At 43.6% G+C, this 6932-nt stretch overlaps 1 protein-coding gene across 1 annotated transcript in view; it reads right to left on the bottom strand.

Annotated features, from left to right (window-relative positions):
* The window catches only part of Papss1 (3'-phosphoadenosine 5'-phosphosulfate synthase 1), a 133864-nt gene extending 127230 nt beyond the window's left edge, over positions 1 to 6634 (bottom strand). The window contains exon 1 of the mRNA XM_021195245.2: positions 6310 to 6634. The gene's annotated coding sequence lies outside the window, so the exon portion shown is untranslated. The remainder of the gene's footprint in view (positions 1 to 6309) is intronic.
* Positions 6635 to 6932: the final 298 nt, after the last annotated feature.

Genomic DNA, 6932 nt, shown 5'->3' with positions numbered 1-6932 from the left:
AAAGAAAAGAAAAGAAAAGAAAAGAAAAGAAACAGTCCATACTTAGTCCTTGCCACCATTCCTACAAGTTGGCACCACCCAGCTTCTGGTACTTGTCCTTTTCCAGCAGACATATCAGTCCCTGCTCTTTCATGTGTCCTCTATGGAACGAAATGTCCAGAGTAGCGCGAAGATCAGGGGCTTTGGTTTAATGAGGAACTAATTAGCTGGGAATTCTCTTCCAAGCTCTGCAAGCACTGATGTGATCAGCCAGCATTGGATTTGAATTTAATTCTCTTCTAATATTTACTTTTCTTTGAGTTTATTTAGTAAACCATGACTATCCTTCAAGGGTCCCAGAAATAGGGTACCATATGAACAGTACAATATGGCAAAAAGTTCATTCCCTTCTATCTTAGTTGGGGTTACTATTGCAGTGATGGAACACCATGACCAAAACCATCTTGGGGAGGAGAGGGTTACTTCATTAACAGTTCCATCTTCAAAAGCAGTGGGGGCAGAAACTCAAGCAGGGCAGGAACCTGGAACCTGAAGTCCGGAGCTAATGCAGAGGCCATGAAGAGATGCTGTTTACTGACTTGCTCCCCGTGGCTTGCTCAATCTTCCTTCTTTTCTTTTCTTTCTTTTTTTTTTTTCTTTCTTTCTTTTTTTTTTTTTTTTTTTTTTTTTTTTTCGAGACAGGGTTTCTCTGTATAGCTCAATCTCCTTTCTTATAGATATCAGGAACAACAGGCCAGGGATGGCACCACCCACAACTGGCTGGCCCTTCTTCCTTGAATTACTAGTTATGAAAATGCCCTACAGCCAGATCTTAGGGAGGCACTTTCTTAATTGGACTTCTCTCCTTTCAGATGACTCTAGCTTGTGTCAAGTTGACATAAAAGTAGCCAGCACACCTTCTTTAGGTATTGACTGGGGTCAGAGCAGTGTGAGGCTCTCTGTTGGCAATGGCCCATTATGGACTTACAAGCCTAAAAGGAGACTTTTAGGTGACTGTCCAGCAGGATCCCTGGAAACATTTGAGTACACTGGCATGAGATAGCACTTCCATGTAGAGAAGTTGGGTTTGCCCATGGAAACTGTAGAGAAAATGCCAGTCAGTGAAAAAGAATGGGGGTTCAAGGCACTTGTCACCAAGCCTCATGACCTGTGTTAAATCCTCAGAACCCACAAAGTGGAAGGAGAAAAATCAATGCCTGTAGGTTATCTTCTGACCTCCACACACACGTGCCCCAACACACACACATATGCCCCAACATACACACACACACACACACACACACACACACAGAAAAAATGCATATGTATATGTATATCAATTTTTATAATTTAAATATATACATATATTTAAAGACAAAGAATGAGGCTAGAGAGGTGGTTTGGTGGTTTAAGAGCATTTTTTCTTTTGTAGAAAACCCAAGTTCTATTTCCTGCATCCATATGGTGGCTCATAACCACTTATAACTCCAGTTCCATGGGATCTGACCCCCTTTTTGGCCTCTACAGTCACTAGGCATGAACATAGTGAACATACATACATGAAGGTAGAATACTCGTAAAATAAAATAAATCTGAAAGAAAGAAAGAAAGAAAGAAAGAAAGAAAGAAAGAAAGAAAGAAAGAAAGAAAGAAAGAGAGGGGAGAGAGAAAGAAAGGAAAGGAAAGGAAAGGAAAGGAAAGGAAAGGAAAGGAAAGGAAAGGAAAGGAAAGGAAAGGAAAGGAAAGGAAAGGAAAGGAAAGGAAAGGANAGGAAAGGAAAGGAAAGGAAAGGAAAGGAAAGGAAAGGAAAGGAAAGGAAAGGAAAGGAAAGGAAAGGAAAGGAAAGGAAAGGAAAGGAAAGGAAAAAAAGAAAGACTGGCCATATTGTGTCACCTCTCTGAATATGATGATTGGCCAGGGTATTTTTCTTTCTGTGTTTGAGGCAAGTATAGTACATAAAAAATATATGATATATAAAACAAAGTACATAAAACACAAAAAAATGAAGCAATTATAGTACAGTATCAGGAAAGTCATGAAACAACTCTTTGGTAAGTGTATTAATCATCTACTTAGAAAACTCACCCAGGAAGTCATGGGCAGAAAACTAAACAATAAAGGAGCCAGTGGACCAGTTCATGTCCTGGAAGGGTTTGTAAGCTAGGATAGCAGGATGTGTGGTAGAGGGTCGTGATCCCCGAGGTGCAAAGTGCTAGGGGATGTAACCAATCTATTCTCAGGACAAAGAGGGAGAGGCAGCTCCCTCCCCTTCCCCCAAGAAGGTCATGGAGCCCTGTGGTTACCAGTGTGGAAACTGGGTATACAAATTATTCTTGTCATACCCATCAAAAACAGAGCCAAGAGGTCACAGGGAAAAAAAAATAAAATGTTCCTGGGTAACAAGCGATTGTTCCAGGAACTACTGGAGCCTGCTTTATCTTTAAGACTGTATGTTTTCTTCTTAACAACTGTCAGGGAACTGCCAAGTGTGACCTTAAGGCTTCACACAGGCCTGCTGTGTTTGCCCGTCTGAGTTTGCCAGCCCCTACGACAGTTTGCCGAGATTTCTCTGTCCTGGTGAAGCCTTGACTTGACGTTCATTCTCCAAGCCAGTGTATGCATGCCCCGCGTGGTGGTCTCTGGTTTCCTTTTCGAATGAAGGTCCTTCATCAGAGGCTCTTCTCTCCACCTGTGTTTGAGAACTGCATACTCTAGAGACAGCGTCTCCGACCCAAAGCTCTCACTGATAGAGGGCATGTAAAGGTTCAGCCACTGTTAGCTTTTCTCTATAAGCAAAGATGTCGGGCTTGCTCAGTCTGCTCAGTGGCGCTTCTTTCCTTCTTATTGTTTTTTGTGTTTTATTTACTTTTTATAATATATTTTATTATCTATAATAGGTTTTATATATTACATATTACACATTACATATTACACATTACATATTACATATTATATATTGTATATGTTTTCTCTGAGTGAATGAGCGTCTGTGCAACACAGGCATGCCTGATGTCTGGGGAGTCCAGAAGAGAGCATGGGATCCCTTCATAGGAGTTAAAGATGGTCATACGTGGGCTGGGAACTGAACCTGGATCCTCTTCGAGAGAAGACAGTGCTCTTCATTCCAGGCTCCTTTGTTGTTTTTTTAGTGTGTGTGTGTGTGTGTGTGTGTGTGTGTGTGTGTGCAATTGTGTGTGTGGAAGCCAGAAGACAACCTCAAGTGTTATCCTCAGGAATGTCATTCACGTCCTTTGATACCTGGTCTCTCACCGAGTAGGCAAGCCTGCTGTATCAACAAACCCCAGCTCTGAGATTACAAGTGTGTGTTTCTCTGTCCCGCTTTTCCCATCAGTTCTGGGGACCTGAGCACAGGTCCCATGCTTGCGTGATAAGCACCTTACCAACTGAGCCCAGCCTCCTCCACTGCTGTTTAAGACAATTACCTCTGTTTCATGTACAACTCCATTTTCCCCAATACTGAACATTCACTCCTCTCTCCCAAATCTTAATTGAAAATCTAAGTACACATTGCATGTTGGTTGCTAACCACTATTTCTAAGACCAGTGAGAACACTTGACAACAACAAGGCTTAGGCCTGAAAGGACCAGCTCCCAAGGGCATGGCCGATTAGAGGTGGCCCCATGTGCACCAAGGAGCACTCGGTTTCTGGCGTCTAGGTAACCAGGTTTATCAGTGCACACAGGTACACATTTGGACCCAGGAGAGAGAGAACATTTTAAGGCAGGACCTTGAGGATCTCCAAAGAGCTAATTGGCCCCAAAGCCACCACTGCTTGATGTTTTGGGAATGGGGCAGCCTATTTCTACCTCCTCATCTTCAAGAGGGAGCTTGGGTTGTCTGTAAATTCCAACCCTTGGAGAAAAGAAAGCACTAGAAATAGTCTGGCCACTCTTGGCCTCTGTGCCTCCTCCCAAGAAAGTAAAAATGATGTTCTGGCTGCCAACGAGGGGAAGGTATTGCTTGTCTTTAGTTCCTTTGCCCTTAAGTTCAGAGGATTCATTTCTAGGATGCTATGAGTTGGACTATGTTCTCCTCATAGTGATATATTGAAGTCCTAACCCCCAACACTTGAGAATATAAGGAAATAGTGTGATGTAGTTTAAAGGAGCTTATATGGTTCCTGATATTATATGACTGGTGTCTTTACACAATGAAGATATTTAGGGTCAGGGACGGACATGAGTAAAAGGGCTGGCAACGTGCAGAGGCAGAGAAAAGTCACTGCAGTAGTAGAAGCAGCGGCCAGGGTGATATACTGCCACAAGCCAAAGGCTATTTGGGGCTACTAGAGGCCGGAAGAGCCAGAGGAGAACCAGTCTCTGAAGGCTTCAGACAAACAGGGTCCTGCAACAGCTTACCTCCAGGCTTCTATCTAGCTCCTAGAACGATAATACCATAAATTGCTGTTGCACTAAGCCCTAGGAAGCTAACACACAAGGTGAACACTCGTTTTGCTCTGCAATACCTTCCCTTACAAAGAAACTTTCAGGGAACCAGTCTATGGTACTCAGGCATTCAATTCACAAGACTCGGCACCCAGCATCCAAAGCCCAGATAACGAAAGCCAAATCACTTCCGAATGGATTCCGAGCAAAGCAGTGATGTCCGTGCTTCATCTGAGAGAAGCAATCGGAGGAACTCCTTCGGGAGCCACGTGGAATTGACACGGGGTGGCACACACATGGTCATGCTAGATCAAAATTACTGCCGTCTCACCCATTAAGCTGAAATGCCTCTACTGTCTGGACAGTTGAATATGCTTTCCTGGGTGCAGGGTCTGCACTATTAGATTAGTCCAGTGATAAGTAAGTGAAGACTTCTGCTTGCCAAGAAAAGTTGCTGTGTCCTGCTCTTGGGACTCTTTGATAAAGCAGAAAGCTTGGGCATGAAGACATCTTCTGACTGATACAGGTACAAGAAAAGCTGAGGGTCCTTACCCACCATGAGATACTGCCTCTTGAGAGGTGGCATTCCAGGGAACGAGCTGTTAAACCTTCCATTAAGAGAGACTCCGTGGTCATAGACATGAAAAGAACTTGCCACAAAACTAAACAAACCTTCCTCTTCCATTACCCCTAGTCCCCTCAGAACCCTTACAACACTGTGTGCTTTATGGGTTTTCTTCTAGGATGTGGAACATAACATGTGGTCTCGGAGCTCTTTATAAAGAGCAAGGAGGTGGTCTCAGGGTCAGTGTCCCAAGAGATACTGGATTAAGAAACATGGAGAGATCATCTTGGGAGGTAGTCTAATACACGGAATTTACATATTGCAATCAGATCAAACTACTCAGCTTCCAGTTTTCCTCTGTCTTTAGAGATAGGGTGTGATGCAGCCCAAGCTTTGAGCTTCCCACGTATTCAAGGTTAGTCTTGATCGACATGTCTCCATTCCCCACAGGTTAGGACGGCCAACATGGCCCACAATTCCCAGTCCATCTGTGTTTTCTTCCCAGGCAGTTCTGTGTGCCCACGCCTGTGGTTCACCTTCCCTCCCCTATTGCAATCTAGGCTCTGTTTGTCCTCTTGTAATTTCCTCCGACTTCGGGGCTGCTGCAGCAGCAGGCACCGTGAGAGCAACCACCAGGATTTCCTGGTCTGAATGTTGATCATTTCTTAGAACTAGATCAATTCCTAACCAGGGACTGCTCTAGGCTTGTACTGAAGGGTTTACACGATGGCCCCAGATACTCTGTGTGCCCATCGATGCTGCAGATTATCAAGACTGCAATGTTCCTTCTAGAAGGTTAATGTTTGCCCTGCTGCAGGAAGTACAACCTCTTCTTTGAAAAATCACAAGTTACAAACTCCTCCACCACTGGATCGCACGACCTTCAGCTATCTTAAGGCAATTCCTGAGAAACGACTGTGACATTAGGGAGGGGGAGGGGTAGAAACTCTCCCTTTTCATGGGGTCCCACACTCTACCTCACTCACTATCAGAGTTTTACAATGTGGCATGTGATACGTTAAATAAGAAATAAGTAGAAGCTGTATTCATATAAAGAATCATGTCACAGCCATTCTCCATAACTGTTTTTCCTCCTGGAACATTACAGGACCTGTATAGTGGGGTAGTTTTATGGATTTTTTTTTTCCTCAGTAGAAACCCTAAGTAAATAGCCTCAAGAAAAACGACAAAGGAGAGAGCTTAGGCCTTTAGTTTACTATCTTTGCTTTCTCTGTTCTTAGCTTTCAGAGCTCCAACCCCATCATACTCTCTTTCAATGAATAATTCACAATAAGACTTTAGTATATGTTGAGTGATTTTTTTTTTTTTTTAAGAAAGGGTCTCATTAGGTTGCCTACCTTGAACGAATAATCCTCATGCCTTATCCTGCCAAGTAGCTGGGAGCACAGGCGTGGTCCACAGCACCCAGAAGTGTGAGTTTCTTCGTTCTGGGAAGCAATGGTAACCTCAGGCATAGAAGACAAGAAGCTTTTCCTGAGGAGTGTGGATGTAGAGTCATAAAAGAATCAGAAGAAAGTGTGGGTCAGAACCTGCTTAGCCTAGAATGTCCCTTCTGAAGGCATGAACAAGGCCGACCCCAGACAACTTCGACAGTCCACTTCTGCCACCTCCCAACACTGTAGCTTTGTCTCTAACTGCCATACCATATCTAGTCCCTTGCAGTACTTAAGAAGGTCCCTTGACCATGACTGGATTCAATCTTATAACCACTGTGCCCATTCTAAACTAACGATCTTATAAATCTCTCCCTGATAGCAATCTCCCTAACCCACACTTCATATGCATAAACTCCAGTCTTTCCTAGCTTCAGGGCTTCTGTGGTGCAACCTGAATTCCATTCCGTCATTAAGCAAAGTAAGGTTATTGAGTCCCTACTTTCTGACAGACATTGTTGTTGAGCTGTTGTTCTCACCCTTCGGTTACACACTGGAACCATTTGGAGAACTTCTGAAAAAAATCA

The sequence above is a fragment of the Mus pahari genome, chromosome 4 (assembly GCF_900095145.1).
Source record: "Mus pahari chromosome 4, PAHARI_EIJ_v1.1, whole genome shotgun sequence".
NCBI classification, from domain to species: Eukaryota; Metazoa; Chordata; class Mammalia; order Rodentia; family Muridae; genus Mus; species Mus pahari.
This window is presented reverse-complemented; position numbering and strand designations above follow the sequence as displayed.